Raw genomic sequence first — 18,661 nt, forward strand, 5'->3', positions numbered from 1 at the left:
GTTTTGAAGTGAGATAGTTTATAGTTCTGAAATAGTATGTAATGTTTGAAATTGATTAAATTGATTCTTAAAATCTTGGGGCTTCCCTGGTGGCGCAGTGGTTGAGAGTCTGCCTGCCAATGCAGGGGGCACGGGTTCGGGCCCTGGTCTGGGAGGATCCCGCATGCCGCGGAGCAGCTGGGCCCGTGAGCCACAATTGCTGAGCCTGCACATCTGGAGCCTGTGCTCCGCAACAAGAGAGGCCGCGATAGTGAGAGGCCCACACACCGCGATGAAGAGTGGCCCCCGCTCGCCGCAACTGAGAAAGCCCTCGCACAGAAGCAAAGACCCAACACAGCCATAAATAAATAAATAAACAAATACTTAAAAAAAAAAAAAAAAAGAAAATCTTATTTGAAAACTTTAATGTTCGATAACTTGTCAGTTATCAAGTAGTAAACTCTCTTGAACTCTTGCAATAGCTTTATAGTTTTTTGTTTTCGTGTTTTCCAAAAATTTTGAAATGTTTCAAACAGGAAAGAATAGAGAGAAACATAAACCAACATACCAGCTTCATTAATTCCTTATATTTTACTAACTTGCTTGATATTAAAAAAAATAAATAAATAAAACATTACATATATAGTTGAACCCTTGATGTTATTTTCCTTTCTTCTTACCTAGAAGTAACCATTAACCTGAATTTGGTACACTATCATACTCATTCATGATACCCTTTCTATTAAGTACATACATCTAGCCATAAATAATATGTACCGTTTCTTGGTACATATTACAACTATATAACAAGTATCATATTTATTACTCTGCAGCTTTTTTCTCATTTTTAAAATTAATTAATTAATTTATTTATTTTTGGCCGTGTTGGGTCTTCGTTGCTGTGCGCAGGCTTTCTCTAGTTGGGGTGAGCCGGAGCTACTCTTCCTTGCGGTGCACGGGCTTCTATTGCGGTGTCTTCTCTTGTTGCAGAGCACGGGCTCTAGGCGTGCGGGCTTCAGTAGTTGTGGCTTGCGGGCTCTAGAGTGCAGGCTCAGTAGTTGTGGCGCCCGGGCTTAGTTGCTCCGTGGCATGTGGGATCTTCCTGGACCAGGGCTTGAACCCGTGTCCCCTGCATTGGCAGGCGGATTCTTAACCACTGCGCCACCAGGGAAGCCCCCTCATCATTTTTTGATAGTCATGTAGCTATCTATATGAAGATACAGCTCATTTTAACTATTGTGTATATTTTCACTGTGTGAGTATTCCACAATTACTTCATCCATTATCTCAGAGATGTTTAGATTATTGCAAATTTTTTGATGACTCTGCTGCATGGAACAGCCTTGAACGTTTACTTCTGCGTGAGTTTGTTATGGTGTCCTAAAAGTGAGTTGCTGGGTTGAAGAGCATATGTAGCCTTAGGTTTAGTAGGTTTAAACAAATTGATCTCTAAAGGGGTTGTACCCATTTGTACTCAGACCAATTATGTATTAGAATTCCTGTTGTTTTGTATTCACTGCCAAGAATAGGTTAGTTCAGATATCTTTTTATTATGGACATTTTCAAATATGTACAAAAGTAGAGAGTAAATATAATGAATTCCCACGGAACCCTCACCTAGCTTCAGCAGTCTTTAATATATGACCAATTTTCCTTTATCCACAAAGCCGCTCCTACCACCCAGGATTGTTTGGAAGCAAATCTCTGCCGTCGTATCATTTCATCAGTAACTATTTTCATACACAATGCCTGTCTTCAGAAGATAAGGACTCTTTTTAGTAGCATTGGTATTTATTTAGCATATATCTTTTTAGATTGAAGTATAACTTTTATATAGTAAAATGCATGTCTTAGGTGTACTGTTCTCTGTTTTGATAAATGGATATATTTGAGTAATTCATAGCCCAGTCCAGAGCAAGTCCATCCCTCCAGCTGGAAGAGATCTGTGCAGATCTGACCTCTGTGAGGGAGACAGAAGTAAAGGAAGGTGGGTAGGAAAAGCCCCAGACTGTGGCATAGTTTTCAGAGTTTTGGCAAAGCCAGTGGGGAACCATTGAGCCAAAGTTACCTGTCAGGGGAGCCACATGGTTCCCAGGGACAGGCTTGCCTTTATATCCCTGTGGCACTCAGTTCTTGTCTGGGGACAGCCCGTGAGAAGACTGGTGGACAGAATTCCAAAGACAGCCCCCAGGATTCCTGTCCCCTGGCTGTTCTGTCAAACACTCATCTAGGTACTGTTGTGAAGGGATTTTTACAGATATAAGTCCAAGTCAGTTGACTTTAAGTTATGGAAATGACATAGGCCCTTTAAAAGAGAGTTTTCTCAGGTTGGTGACAGGAGGGGAAGTCAGAGAGATTTGAAGGCAAGAAGGATTAGGTGTGCCGGTGCCGGCCCAGAGGTAGAAGGCGCACAGGTGAGGAAGAATGTGAGTGTCCTCTAGAAGCTGAGGGTGACCCTTGGCTGACCTCCAGCAAGGAAACAGGAACCTCAGTCCTGCAACTGCAAGGAACTGAATTTGTCCAACAACCTGAATGAGCTTGGGAGCAAATTCTTCCTAGAGCTGACAGCTGAGAGTCAAGCCTGGCTGACACCTTGATTTTGGCCTTGTGAGACCATTTATTAATATTATCACTGATCTCATCAGAAAAGCTATCAAGCTCACAGTGTCAGATACAAATTTTTCCAAAAATCTAACTTTACTTGAAAGTTCAGATTTTATCATTTGCCACAGACACAATTTTATTCCTTGAAGTGAGAGACTTGCTTCATTTCTGAGAAAATTCCTGACAAATATGGTTTGAGTAACCGTAATTGGTTCTTCTTTCAAATAAAAATGTCATTCAGTGAAGAATGGAACTAGTTCATCCCTTATTGCAGTCACTCGAGTGATTTCCTTAGACACCTCAATCTGTTGTGTATTGAAGCCTGAAGTACTTTATGGGTACTTCCCATGTCATCACACAGAATATTAAAGAGATACATTGATTCACGGGTCACAGTTGAATACAATTAATAATTTTTGCTGCTTCAAACGTATTTTAAATGAAAGTAGATTTTGCTTTTTGGAATTGTGAGTGCATGTTAGTGAAGAATACGATGACTTGCTATAGTTTATTACACTGCCTTTGTTCATAGTTACACCAATATTTTTATGTATCTGCTTTTACACCATCATGCAACACAGTGACAAGGTGATAAGTTATTATGAAAATAGTTTTACCGTGCCAGACCCCTGAAAGGATTTTGGGGATTCTTAGCTATACAGGTACACCTTGTTTTATGGTGCTTTGCTTTATTGTGCTTCACAGATAATGGGGTGTTTTCAAATTGAAGGTTTGTGGCAACCCTGTATCGAGCAAGTCTACTGGTACCAGTTTTCCAACAGGATTTGCCCACTTTGTGCTTCTGTGTCATATTTTGGTAATTCTCACAATATTTCAGACTTTTTTGTTATGGTGATCTGTGATCAGTGACCTTTGATGTTGCTGTTGCAAAAAGATTATGACTTGCTGAAGGCTCAAACGATGGTTAGCATTTTTTAGCAAAAAAATTGATCAAATATTAGTTAATTACATTTTTTAAGACATAATGCTATTGTGCTCTCAGTAGACTGCAGTTTAGCGTAAACATAACTTTTATATGCACCAGGAAACAAAAAACGTTTGTGTGACTTGCTTTATTGTGAAATTCACTCTACTGCAGTGGTCTGGAACTGAACCCGCAATATCTCTGAGGTATGCCTGTACGTTGAGAAATGCTGCCCTACATCTTTTTGTCTTGTCAGTTCTTCAGTTTTAACCATCTAGTGGGTGTACAATTGTATCTCGTTGTGGTTTTAATTTTCATTTCTTTCATGACTAATGAGCATTGAGTACCTTTTTATGTGCTTATTGGGCACTTGGATATCCTCTTTGTCGAGGGCCTGTTGTCTTTGAAATGCCTCTTCTGGACCCTATGATGGAGGTAGACAACCTTGGAAAGCCCGCTTTTAGACCCAGCACACTTAACATTTTTACTGGGCATCTGCAAGTCAATTAGGAAAAAAATGTCATTTATTCAGTCATAGTTTGTAATTTTTTTTGTTTTTAAAACTTTTTATTGAAGTATTAACATCAGTTCAGCAAGATGCTTTTCATATTTATTAATCTTTTAGTTTTTTAAGTTACTGATTTTCCGTTTTCTATTTCATTTATTTTTGCTTATCTGCATTATTTCTTTCTACCTATTTCTTCCTAGGTTATGAGTGGCAATTTAGATGATTGGTTTCAAGTTATCTTCTTTTCTAATTTAAGCATTTAATGCTATAAATTTCCCTCTAACCACTGCTTTAACTGGATTTTACAAGTTTTGATGTAGTATATTTTCTGTATTGTTAAATTATGAAATATTTTAAATTTCCTTTTAATATCTTCTTTGACCCATTGGCTATGTATATGTTGCTTAATTTCCAAATATCAATATTTGAATCTTTTCTAGATATCTTATTACCGATTTCTAATTTAATTATGTTATCAGAAATTTTACTCTGTAAACTAAATCTTTTGAAATCTGAGCCCTGGTTTATAGCACAGCATATGCTCCATCTCAGTGTTATGTTCCACTTGCATTTGAAAGAATGTGTATTCTGTGTTTGTAGTGTTCTATTAATGTCCATTAAAGCAAGTTGATTTAATTGTATATTATCCAATTTTTCTATATCATTATTTTTTTGTCTAGGATTTTCTAGAGAGGAAGAGAGGTGTTAAATTTTCTAATTATGGTATGGATGTCTGTTTTTCCCTTTATTTCTGCAGGTGTACCTCAGGTTTTGCGGGTTCGCTAGACCACCATAATAAAGCGAATATTACATAAAGTGAGTCACATGAAGTTTTTGGTTTCCCAGTGCATATAGAATTTATGTTGACACTAAACTGTAGTCTATAAGTGCCTAATCGCTTTTTGTCTAAAAAAACAATGTACAAACCTTCATTAAAAAATAATGCTGTTGAAAAATGGCTCAGATATATCGACTTGCTCCAGGGTTGCCACAAACCTTCAATTTGTTAAAAACACAGTATCTGCAAAGCGCAATACAGGGAAGTGCAATAAAATGAGGTATGCCCATATTGGTGTTTACTTCATGTATTTTGAAGTTTTGTTATTTGGAGCATACACAGTTATGATTACGTCTTCCTGATGAGTTGACTTTTCTTATATTATTTGCAAAAGTCCCATTTTACCTCTGTTAATACATTTTTTTCTTGAAAAGTGATTATATTAATATAGTCAAGCCAGCTTTTCTTGGACTTATTATGTTGATGGTTTATCTTTTTCTGTTTTTATTCTCAACCTATCTTTGTCTTTATTTTTATTTTTTATTGAAGAATAGTTGATTTACAATGTTATGTTAATTTTTTCTGTATAGCAAAGTGACTCAGTTATACACATATATACATTCTTTTTTGTATTCTTTCCCATTATGTCTTTATTTTTAAGGTGTATTGCTTGTCACTAGTATATAAATGGGCCTTGCTTTTTTTATCCAGCCTGACAACCTCTGTATGTTAATTAGAATATTTACTCTATTTATATTTAAACTACCTACCAATTCCAGTATCTCGGCCATTCCATGGTCTGTTTCTGTTGACAGCTTTTTCCCTTTACAGTGGCCTAGTAATCTTCTGTTGTGTCCTAATCATTTTGGATGATTGTGGTAGAGAGTCTGTCTCTTCTGTTCTCTTTCTCTGAGAATCAATTTGGTTTTAGTAGGCAGTAAAATTACTGGGTGATCACATTGAACCTTTGGTACCTTAGTTTTGTAGTGTACCAGGGTGGGCTGGTTTTGCCCTAGTTCAAGAGGACCTCTTTAATCCTGGGGCATAGCCTTTACTCTTCAGGAAGGAGCCTCAGTGTAAAGCCTGAGGTTTTTACCCAGCAGTTTCTAGGCTTGGCTGAAATTCTGTTTCCTCTGGGGTGGCAGCAGCTGAGATACCGTCTCAGCCTCTTTCAACCTTCCAGCTGTTGCTCTCCGGTGGGCTCCATGGAGTCTTTCTTTGCACATGTTAGTTAATGGGTCAGACACGAATTTGAAGTGAGCTTATTTTTAGAGTATAGGTCTCCTCTGCAGCCCTCTCCTTTCTGGAATTTCTACATTCAAATTTACACTCACTTTGGTGACCCCAAACTCTGTCGTTTGACACCTCCAGCAAATAAGACTGTGGCTTTCTGCTGGAATTTTGGTTACTCCCACACTGTGGGAACTGGGATGTGCTCTCGGGAAGAGCTTAGATATGTGGACCTTACCCATGAGTGTGGTTGTTTAAGCGGTTGAATCCCTTATAGTTTTGCTGGTGTTTGGTTGCTTTTGTAGGTTGGGTTCCTTTGGGAAGCAAACTCTGTGGGGCAGAGAGAGATGTGAAGGAAGTTTATTAGTATATTATTGGTATTGACACCTGAGGAAAAAGGGGGAAGAGAAGAGAAGGAAGAAATGGGTAGAGGGAGAAGGTGGGCTGTGATGCATTTTTAGAAAGGCCGTAGCTGACTCCGTAGGGGGTTCTGAAATGGGATGGCTCTTCAGAGTTTATAGCCATTCATTAGATGTTCTTCTGTCTTTTCAATTACTTGTCTTATATTTTGTTCACAGTTGATAGTCCTTAACCTGTTGGAGATAGACAACGTGGTGGAAAAATATAAGCTGTTATACCATTACCAGAACTAGGATTTCCCTAGGTTTTAAAATTGAAAGTTATTTGATTTTCTGGTAGTGTGTCATGCTTACATTTGACAGTGTGAAGACACTCCAGATGGTTTTCATTTAGTTTGAAATACTTGCTTGTTAGTGTATTTAACTTAATAAGAAAATGCTACTCTACTGAGCTTTCATCTGTAATCAGAAAACATAATTGTTTGCCACATGTTTAATAGCTGTCAAAAATAGGGCAGGATTTCTTAACATAAAACAACGACATCAACACAACAGAGTAAATATTTGTATAAGAACCATAAAGTATGTGCTATATAACTATGAAAAGTTATTTTATATATTGAATACTATATGAAATTTTAGGCTCTTATTTGTTAGATTTTTACATTTTAAATGTTAGCCAATCATTGAATTGATTTGATGTGAAATCACTTAGTCCAAAGATATTTCAGTCTTATTTTAAAAAAAGTTTTACTGTCAGTTCTCTAAGTTGTGAAATATTACTTGTGAGAAATTTCATTTAAAAAACATATTCTAGTTTAACGTGATGTCACAAATTTAGCCTGGAGAAGACAAAAATACCTAAACAGTTGTTTGCTTTCCTGCCACATCCCAACAAAAATGCTTTACCTTAAGATGTTTTGTAACCAGATTAAAAAAAAAAAAAAAGTAAATCGAACAAACTAGTAAATATGTTATGGAGTACAGTTGCATCATTCATTATATGTTTTACTTGCATCCTCACTGTAAATTTAAATGAGAGAGATTAGGGAGAGTGAAGATGAAAGCTCCTTGACCTTTGTCCGGGTCCAAAAAGAATGACTTTTTTCAGTAGCATCTGAAGCATTTCCTCAAAGATATGGATTGTGTATTCGGAAAAAAATTAAGTAGTTTCTTTTGAAGTATGTTTTATAAAAGAATCTGGATTGGCCACGTAGTGTAATGTTAAACTTGAGGTTTATGTTCTTAGCCTGTGTCACCATTGTTACCATAATTATTTCTTTTACAAGAGTGCCACCTGACGTTCCAGTTCTTCAGTAGCAGCTAACTGCGTATTTTCATTTAGCAGCTTAGACATAATTTTGTTGCTTGCTATCTGGCCATGTTAATGTAATATATATATATAAAATTATGCAGACTTTGTCCCAGTTAAGGTGATAATTAAAATCCTTAAGTAACTTAATTTTAAAAATTGGCTCATTTTAAGGGATTCAATTATGTGATTCTTTTCCTGTGTCCCCAAACCTTGCCGAGCCTCTCCACATCTTACCTTTTGTTGCCCTTGCAACCTCTACAGACTTCCAACCCTCAGCTTGGTCCCTGAGTCATATCAAATAAAGATAGCTGTACAAGTGGGGTGTTCTAGGGAGGTACCAGGTAGGTCCCTATATTGAGAATTCCTTGGGAACGAAGCTTTCAAGCAGCTCCAAACCTCTGCTGTCTGCCAGGTTGCTGGTTTTCATGGGTTGTAGGTTGTTGGTTTTCAAGGATACCGTGGAAATGCGAGGCAGGGGTGGGATTAGGTCAAGTTAAAGCAACACAAAGCTCACTCTTTCTACTGAGATTCAGTCATTTTTATTGAAAAAAAATGCTCCCTGGATTGCTGCAAGCCTTTGGTTAATTTTCAGAATCTTTTAAAAACTGAGGAGAGAATTTTCAGAGGTTCTTTCTTCACCGTTTTCACTGGTATAACTCTCTTGGCCGGTATTTAAACCTCAATAAATGTGGGTTCCTCTCTTTGACTCTCTTTGGTTTGAATTACTAAGTTTTTAATACATAACCATTCCGTTGTAGAGCTTTCGTAATCTGAATGCAGGGACCAGAGCCTTCTAAAAGTTTGAATCTCTTGCCACGTCTTCTAGTATAATTCTGAGAGTTCTGCAGTGATGGCAGGGTGTGGATGCTGTAGTCCCCAGTACGGTGGCACCGCCATCTGTTTGCCACTTTTCTTGTGGATGTAAAATTTCAGTTAGTGATAATAGTGCAGTTGGTTCATCTGTTTTCTTGGTTGGCATTTTATTACTTCACTGTCACCGTGGAGCCTGTGAGCTCATCACCAGTATTCAAAATGAAGGCCAGTAAATGGACTTGGCGTCTTTTTATTTCTACACAGAAATCTCTGGTATTGGCTCTTTCTATCCTTACTTCAAGACAGTACCACAATGTGATTTGGTTCAAGTGGCATATGTGTGGGCAGGTGTCCAGCTGATTCTTTCTTTGCCTGAAACTTCAGTTCTGGTGAGCATGGTAGACCTTGTTAACTTAGTTCCTTAATTTTCTTTGGTTCTTTGTGGAATCCTGGCATACAGAAACTTGTTTTTGGAAAATTGAATTTACTTTTCATTTTGTCCGCTTTTACTCCTTTCACTGTTTTTGAAATGAATGTTCGATATTTAAATTGATATTTAAATCTTTATTTCAGATTTTTTAAAATGTCAGCAAAAAGTCTGAATTCATAAAAGTAAGCAGGTATCTTTTTCATTTTGTTTCCTGAATTATGCCAAGATTACATTTAAAAATATCATCAATTCTGCTTTTCCTATTAGCATTCCTCGTGTTACTCAGCCTTCCACCTTTTCTTTCCCTATAGTGCGAATATTTGACTAATTATTATGTCCTTCCTGTGCTTTAGCGCTCAGTCATGGATTGTCTGGCAGCCTGGGTAAAAGGAAAATGTAAAAAACAAACAAAAAATAAACAATCTGCTATTCCACTGATACCACAGATCAATAGCTAAGCTTAAATAGTTGGCTAATGAGAAATTTTCAAGCATTCAAACATTCTAAGCAAGCTAGAGGTGCAGAGTAGCTAAAATTCAATAATATACTGGGTCTGTTCTGTTCAAAATATAGCCACTAGCCATTTGTGGTTATTGAGCTCTTGGGATATGGCTGTTCTGAATTGACATGTGTACTGTAAGTGGAAAATTCATATGGGATTTCAAGGGCTTAGTATGATGAAAGAATGTAAAATAGATCATTAATTTTTAAATATTGAATACTTGTTGAACTGATAATGGCTTGGATATATTAAAGTAAATAAAATATATTATGAAAATTAATTTTACCTGTTTTAAGAAGTTTTATTACTAGGCTATTAAATTTAATATGTATGTCACTTACATTATTTCTATAGGGGAACTCACCATTGCACTAGACTCTTGCTAATGGATGTGTCTGAAACGTCAGTGTTCTCAGTTTCTAGAAGTTATTTTTTCATTTTTAATTTCTGTACACCTTTTTCCCCCTAATCAGAATGTATAGCATCATCTGAGTCAGTGATTTTTAAACATGGCCTCACATCAGAATTACCTAGGAGACTTTTAATAAATACTGATGCCCTCACCTTATCCTTAGAGAATTTGATTTAGTTGATGGGTCTCAGGCTTTGGAAAGTATTAAAAAAGCTCCTTAGATAATTCTAATGTATCGTTAAGTTTGAGAACTGTTGTACCATTTGGTTCAATTCTATTTGTTAAATAGTTTGTAGAAATGAATAGATATAACTTGGAGCAAAGGTATTATTACCATTATGGATTCTGCACCAAAACAATAACCAGGCTTTAACCTGTAAAGGGAATGCCTAGAGGTTGTTAACAATGCAGAGTTTTGAGTCGTGCTAACGGAATCGTTGCAGGGTTGATCCTGGAAATCTGCCTTTTTAATGGCCTTGTAAGTGATCGTGATGCAGGTGGGTCACCATCCGTTGAGTGAAGCCAGGCTGGATCCCAATCAGAGGACATGTGTTTACTGAGGAATTGACGTCCCTTCACGTTGGGAAAACCTGACTCTGGCAAGGCAGACATTTGAGTGTGTATTCTCCTCTCACCTTTTCTGTGTTGGGACAGCTTGTTTTTTTAATTTAGGTTGCTGTAGTGATTTCTGTATATATTGATTATTAAAAAAACATGCAGGTGTTGGAGAAGTTGATAACATTTGTGCTGTTTGCATTAAAAAGGAGTGTGTATGAAAGACGTTGGCAGGGCTATGTTTTGGCCATAATTCACAATTTCATTTTAATTGAATATTCGCAGTATGCAGTAGGCTCATTTGGACTGGAGAGTAACTTTACTACAGCTTTTGCCATATACCTGCTTTTGAAAATGACCCTCCAGCATTCTGCTGTAACACTCAGTTTAAAGCCTTTATTGGGCATAAGATATATTCTCTGCTAGTAAGCAAAAAGTAGTAAGAGTAACATTTGGGCTTCCCTGTTCAGCAAGCTGTCTACATTTTTGAGTTAATAACCCCCTGATAAAAGTGGCATTTTTCATTTTGTCTAGAAGTGAAAGGTGACCTTTGGTTTTCTGTTGTATTGTTGCACTAGGGCTAAAATAGTTTTTTCCTTTCCCTCTTTCTCCCAAACCTTATTCACATGTCTTTATTGTTAGTCACAGTCTCTTTTACTCCAAGTCCTTTGCCATATACAAATCCTTTCTTTTGCCTTAAAATTCACCTCCAGTTTTAAAATCTTTTTTCTTTGTTTTGTCTATTCTGTGCTCTCCTGGACGCTCCAAATGGTGAATGAACATATTATAGGTACTTAAGCCACAGTATTTCAGTTAATGATACTCTGGTTTTAAAAAAGTTAATTCATTCTAGAGAATGTTCCAGTTAAAGGAAAAGCATATTCGTTGTTAAATGACCTGCTCTGCCTGATCCAGCTTTCTTAAGCAATTTATGCTAGTGCTGTCGTATTAAAACCCCCACTTACCCAGAGTATAATTCCTTTTCATTGTTTGTCTATGAGCTTTAGAAAAAAGAGATGTGTTTGGAAATGGGATTGCCAGGATTTGTTTTTTTCATGACAAAGTGGTTATGGCTCCCTCTGTTTGAGGCGGACTAAGTTGTGTGGGATTGAGAATGAGCGCTGCGTATGTGTGGATGGGTAGTTAACGTGAATGTTACTAATCTCTGGATTTTAGGTACTTTTTATTTGCAAGTAGGAGCACGTCTCTATCTTCCATTTTCAGTCTGGGAGAAAGAATATTAATAATCGTATGGCAGAAAAATAAAGTTGTGGTCTGACCCGAGAAAGTTTGAGGCAAGTCTTAGTAATTATCTTTACAAATAATGTTAATGTTTTTGAAATTATCAAAATATTAGAAAAGTTTGAAAATTACTGGAGAAATTATATTTCTGGTCCAGAAGAATAGAGATTTTGGCCAGCTAGTCTGAGAGACTGCCTAAGAACTGGTGTGAGATTGTAATTCTCTGCTCTTTTGTGCTTCCTAAGTTAAGCATGGTTTGCATAACAGGCCTTAGAAACATTTAGCTGAAAAACAGGTTTAAGCTTTCTTGGGTATCATTTGGAGGAGAGGAATAATAGAAAAGTTACAGGAAAGGTTCCTCAGCCTGAACTCAATAAAACAATAGGAGCAGAAGGAAAAGATATGCTTTGTTTGTAAATCTTTAACCATTTTTATATTTGATAATTATAACTACCGAAACATCGTGGAGAAAGTACGAGAAAACAGTTTTTGTATATGTATTCCTTATGTACACGTAACTGAAATTTGCATTTTCTGGTAGGATAAAAGTGCAGCTTTCAAAATAAAGCTATTTCTATTTGAACTAATGCCCCAACTAAAAGGTGAAAAGAATTTTGAAAATTCAGCTATCAAGTTCTCCAAGAGCATAATCTGAATTTGAAACCTAGCTGGTGTGTGTTTGTGAATTTAGCACCCCTTCCCAGTGTGGCCCGAAGACTTGTTGGTATAGGATATAAAGGGCCCTCTTGCCCCTCCTCAGTTTTGGGGGCCACGTCAGTGCTGCCCGTGGGATTGGCGTTGACTGTCACTAGGTCTGCAGTGCAGGCCGGCTTCTCTCTTTGCTGAGTGTTGCTTCTCCCTCTCACCACAGATGTTGATCCCTCTGGTACTTCCTAATAAAGAGTCTACATGCCACCATCACCTGGAAATTAAAACTCTGTAAATAATTTTTGGATCAAAGAGGAAATTTTAAAATGTAGAAAATGACAAAATATATTAGACAAAATATATTAGAACCTATGGGATCTAGCTAAAACCATATTCTCATTTTATTGCACTTCACTTTATTGTGCTTTGCAGATACTGCATTTTTACAAATTGAAGGTTTGTGGCAACCCTGTGTTTGTCAGATGATGGTTAGCATTATTTAGCAATAAGGTATTTTTAAATTAAGGTATGTGCATTGCTTTTTTAAACATAATGCTATTGTACATTTAATAGACTGCAGTATAGTGTAAACAAAACTTGTATATGCACCAGGAAACCAAAAAATTCATGTGACTTAATTATTAAGATATTTGCTTTATTGTGGTGGTCTGGAACAGACCCATAATATATCCAAGGTATGCTTGTGTAGGAAGATTATTTGTCTTAAATATGCATATAATAAGCAAGAAAGAATTAATGAATTATCCATCTAACTCAAGGAGAGAGAAAACATCATAAAATAAATCCAAAGAGAGCAAAGGAAGAAATGAATAAAGACCGGTGGGCATGAATAATGGCCTCTTAAATATGGCCCTGTCCAAACCCCAGAACTGTGAATGTGTTGTTTTACATGGTGTATTAGTTTACCATGGCTGCTCCAACGAATTACCACCAACCTGGTAGCTAAAACAATGTAAAGCTGTTCTCTCAGTCTCGGAGGCCAGAAGGCTGAAATCAAGGTGTTGGCAGGGCCATGCTTCCTCCAGAGGCTACAGGGGAGAATTGGTTCCTCACTTTTTCTTGCTTCTGGTGGCTGCTAGTATTACTGTGCTTGTGTGCTTCACTCCAATCTCTGCCGCTCTCTTCACATCACTTTTCCCTCTTCTGTGTGTCTAATCTCCCATTGCCTCTTTCTTATAAGGATACTTGTGATGGCGTTTAGGGACCACCTAGGTAATCCAGGGTTATTTAATTATCTCAAGATCCTTAATCATATCTGCAAAAATCCTTTTTCTAGGCGTTGGGACATGGACAAGTCTTTGGGACTCATACCAGATTACCACACATCGGCAAAAGGGACTTTGAGATGTGATTAAATTAAGAACTTTTGCATGGGGAGATTATCTTGGATATCTGGGTAGCCCAAGGGGTCCTTAAAAGTGAGAATCAGGAGAATCATTGTGAGTAGCAGAGGTGATGACGGGAGCAAAAGGTTGGAGTGATGTGTGGAAGGGGCCGTGAGCCAAGGAGTACAAGTGGCCTCTAGAAGCTGTAAAAGGCGAGAAACAGATTCTCCTCTCTCCCCAGGGGACCAGCCCTGCTGACACTTGGACTTTAGCCCAGCGAGACTGATTTTGGACTTCTGATCTCCTGAACTTTAAGATAGTACATTTATGTTGTGTTAAGCCACTAAGTTTGGGGTGATTTGTTCCAGCAGCAGTTGAAAATGAATTCAAAGATCAAAGCAGAAATGAATACATAACAATGCATTGAGTGCTAGGGTGTGTTCTAGGCAATTTGCATATATGAGCTCATTTAGTTCTCACAATAACCTTATGAAACAGGAACTTTTATTGATAAACCGAGGCACTGGAAAGTTACATAACATTTTCAGTAAGGTGATAGATCTATTTAGAGAAATTGAATAACTTTTGTTTTAGAAAACAATGAAATAACTAATCTGTTAAGTTTCATTTGGAAATGAACATAGGTACAGAAGGAGTTTAAAGAATCATTGGATTTGCTCAACTCTGATGAAACAAATATGAGAAACTGAATGAATTGGATGATTTTTCTAGGAAAGTTGTTGTAACAACCAAGCTTACCCTAGAATATAGAGAAAATGGAAGTGGAGCGATTACCATAGAAGAAAGAGAAAAACTTGTTAAAGAGAAACCCTCCTTTTTCTCATCCTAATCTACCAGACTTGGGTGATACTGGAGAGGAAATCTACCACAGCTTTATGAACTGGATAATACCAGTGCCGTTTAAACTGGTGGAGAGAACAGAAAAAGAAGGAACAGTTTCAAAAATTTTAAAAGATGCTAGCGAAACTTGGCAAAGATTGTACATTGGAAACTTGATCAGTCTCACAAATGAATAACTGTAAAAATCTTATAAATATTAGCAGAATCAAAGCTCATTAAGGAGTAATACACCATGGTCAGATATGATTATTTACTAACCCCAGGAATGCAAAGATAGTTCCTTTTGTAAATCACCATATGAATAAATCAAATCAAAAGTCTGATTTCATCACTTATGTAGATTTTGAAAAACTATTTGTTAAAGGATAAAAGGAATAGATGGCTGTTTGCTCCAAAATGATTAAATGTGTGTGTGTGTATGTGTGTGTGCGTGCACGTGTGTGTGTGTGTGTATGTGTATGTGTCTGTTTCCAAAAGCCAGCATCATGATTACTGAGCCAACACTGGAAATGTTATCATTAACCAGTATAAAACAGTGATAATCAGTGGCAAGAAGGACTTCAAGAGGAAAGTGTTGCTTGAAGGATGAGTCATTGTTTACCAAGTGAATGAGTGAAAGCCTCTTCAAAGGAAAGGGGCTAAGCAGTACAAACATAGTCATGGCGATGTGAAAAAATTGGTGAGTTCAGGGAAGTTATTTTCAGATACGATTTGAGTGGAGCTGATAAAGGGAAGTAGTCATCCCTTTGTACCTGTAGGCTCGGCATTGGCGGATTCAACCAACTGCAGATCAAAAATATTCAAGAAAAAAAGTTACAGAAAGTTCCAAAAAGCAAAACTTGGATTTGTTGCAACTATTTACATAGCATTCACATTGTATTTACAACTATTTACATAGCACTTGTATTAGGTATTATAAGTAATCTACAGATGATTTAAAGTAAATGGGTTATATATGTTATATGCAAATACTCCATTTTATATAAGGGACTTGAGCATCCTTGGAATTTGGCATCCCTGGGGGGTCCTGGAACTGATCCCTCAAGGATACAGAAGGATGGCTAAATTTTATTTATTTATTTATTTATTTATTTATTTATTTATTTATTTATTTATTTATGGCTGCGTTGGGTCTTCGTTACTGTGCGCGGGCTTTCTCTAGTTGCAGCGAGCGGGGGCTACTCTTCGTTGTGGTGCGCGGGCTCTTTCTCATTGCGGTGGCTTCTCTTGTTGCGGAGCACAGGCTCTAGGCGCGTACGCGGGCTCAGTAGTTGTGGCTCACGGGCTCTAGAGTGCAGGCTCAGTAGTTGTGGCTCACAGGCTTAATTGCTCCACAGCATGTGGGATCTTCCCGGACCAGGGCTCAAACCTGTGTCCCCTGCATTGGCAGGGAGATTCTTAACCACTGTGCCCCCAGGGAAGCCCAGGGATGACTAATTTTTAAAAAGCCTTTCATATTGATTTTTAAAATCAGTATATAGTGTTACCTGGAGAAACCATAATTCAAAAAGATACGTGCACCCCAGTGTTCATCGTAGCACTATTTACAATAGCCAGGACATGGACGCAACCTAAATGTCTGTCAACAGAGGAATGGATAAAGAAGATGTGTACATATATACAATGGAATATTACTCAGCCATAAAATAGAATGAAATAATGCCATTTGCAGCAACATGGATGGACCTAGGGATAGTCATACTGAGTGAAGTAAGCTAGACACAGAAAGACAAATATATCTCATACGTGGAATTGAAGAAAAATGGTACAAATGAACTTATTTACAAAACAGAAGTAGAGTTACAGATGTAGAAAACAAACTTATGGTTACCAAGGGATAAGGGGGGGAGGGATAAATTGGGAGAGTGGGATTGACATATACACACTACTATATATAAAATAGTTAACTAATAAGAATCTGCTGTATAGCACAGGGAACTCTACTCAATACTCTGTAATGGCCTATATGGGAAAAGAATCTAAAAAAAAGTGGATATATATATATATATATATATATATATATATCTATGTATAACTGATTCACTTTGCTCTACACCTAAATCTAACACAATATTATAAATCAACTATAATAAAAATAAAAAAAATAAAGTCAGTATATAGTGTTGATGAGAGGAACTCATTGGACTTAAGCAAGTTTCCATTGTCCTTGTAAGCTTTAAGAATATATTTTTTGGAAACTCTGATTGCTTGCTTCAGTATCCATGGGCTGCACTTTATCCATGGGTTAGTTCTGAAGTCAGTGGGCAAGGTGATGTGAATGCCTAGTTAAAAGTATCCTTGAAAACCCTTTAAATTTGCTGTAAAGAACAGAATAAAAACATATTGTCGTCACTAAATTCATTATAGTTTTTTCCCAGCAGTGAAACAGATTTGCTATTTTTCTTTTAATTGAGCACCAAGTGAAATATATTGTCAGATTTTTTAAGAAGCTCTGTTATATTAAAAATGCATGTCTTAAAAAAAAATGCTTGTCTTTAAATTACTTGGAATCAAACCCAGTGCTGAATAGGTATTGTTGAGTTTGCATAAATTAATCACATGTGAAACTCTGCCACTCTAGCTCTTGTACATAGAGGTTGTACTGGATACTTGTTTTCTCCTCCCTCCCTCCCTCTCCCTCCCTCCCTCTCTCTCTCTCCCTCCCTCCCTCTCTCTGTCTCCCTCCTTCCCTCCCTCTCTCTCTCTCTCCCCCCCTTTCTCCCTCTCTCCCTTTCTCTCCCTCCCTCCCTCCCACCCGCCCTTTCTCTCTCTCTCCCCCCTCCCTCCTTCCGTCCCTCCCTCTCTCACTCTCCCTCTCTCTCTGTGTCTCTCTCTTTCTCTCACTTGCTCACGCACTGACTTTCTCACTCCCTTTTTGCAATAGCCCTTGATTTTGGTTTGGGAGTCCTTTCTTGCCCCAGTCTTGGTTCCTTAGGGACCAAGCAGGCCTCCACCTTCCTGTTGCAATGATAAAGTCCGTGACTCAAGCCCAGGCCAGTCAACAGTGTCTTTCCGACAAAGTGATCTGTTCAGAAGTGGGTAGGAAATCTTAAGATGGCCCAATTAAATGGACTCTGTGGTGCTACCGGAGAAGGAGGTGGTGTGGGAGTGTGGCCCCCCTGTGGTTAGGGCTGAGGAGGCTGGTCAGAAATCAGATGGAAGTGGTAACAGCACATGTGGCTGGGCGCGGCTCCTTGTCCTAGGGAGTTGTGCGCGGTCTCTGTGTTCCTAAGCGGTTTGGTTCAGCGGGGTGCAGCTTTCTGCATTCGCTTAGTGCCTGGTTGTTTCAGTAAATAAATTGTATTGGAAGACATCCGTGCCCATTCATTTACTCTTGTCTACGGCTGCTTTTCTTCTACAAAGGTGGAGTTGAGTAGTTGTGACAGAGACCATACGGTTCACAAAACCTAAAATATTTATTATCTGGCCCTTTACAGAAAAAGTTTGCTGACTCCTAACCTAGTGCTTCTGGCAGATGAAATCATGTATAAGCAGATGCAAAATTCATGCTGTGTATAAATTGGTCCCTAATATAACAATAACTTTGGAACAAATTTGCCTTTTCAAAGCAAGTATTGTAGCAGAACTGTCTGTACATGAAACCGAAGACTGTAGCCAACATCTGGGGAGACACCTTCCTGAAGCCATTTGAATCCTCTGAATGTCTCTGTACCTAAAGTGAGAGCAACCTTTAGGTATTTTCAGTCATATGATCCAACAAATTTCTTTTATGTTTAATCCAGTTTCAGTTGCATTTTCTATCCCTTATAATAGAGTTCTCTAGAAAAATATTTTTTTGGAGTAGTTTTAGATTTACCAAAAAGTTGCAGGTATTATAGAGTTCCCATTTATCCCATTCCGATTTCCCCTTTTGTTAACATCTTACATTAGTATAGCACATTTGTCACATATAATGAACCAATATTGACACATAATTATTATCTAAGGTTCATATTTTATTTGAATCTTGGTTTCTACCTAATGTTCTTTTTCTGTTGCAGGATACCAGATACCTTTAGTCATCATTTCTTCTTGGGCTCTTCTTGGTTTTGACAGTTCTCAGACTTTCTGCAGTTTTGATGACCGTGACAGTTTTGATTAGTCCTGGTAGGTTATTTTGTAGACTGTCCTCACTTTGAGTTTGTCTGACTTTT

General features: G+C 37.7%; 1 protein-coding gene across 5 annotated transcripts in view; it reads left to right on the forward strand.

Moving 5' to 3' along the window:
• ARHGAP32 (Rho GTPase activating protein 32) overlaps positions 1 to 18,661 on the forward strand; it is a 278,046-nt gene that overhangs the window by 57,025 nt on the left and 202,360 nt on the right. The window contains exon 2 of one of the 5 annotated variants that reach the window (XM_082476190.1): positions 18,509 to 18,614. The exons of the other annotated variants lie outside the window; for them this stretch is intronic. The gene's annotated coding sequence lies outside the window, so the exon portion shown is untranslated. The remainder of the gene's footprint in view (positions 1 to 18,508; positions 18,615 to 18,661) is intronic. 5 annotated transcript variants of the gene reach the window in all.

Source organism: Balaenoptera physalus (assembly GCF_965194825.1).
Source record: "Balaenoptera physalus genome assembly, chromosome: 10".
Classification (NCBI taxonomy): domain Eukaryota; kingdom Metazoa; phylum Chordata; class Mammalia; order Artiodactyla; family Balaenopteridae; genus Balaenoptera; species Balaenoptera physalus.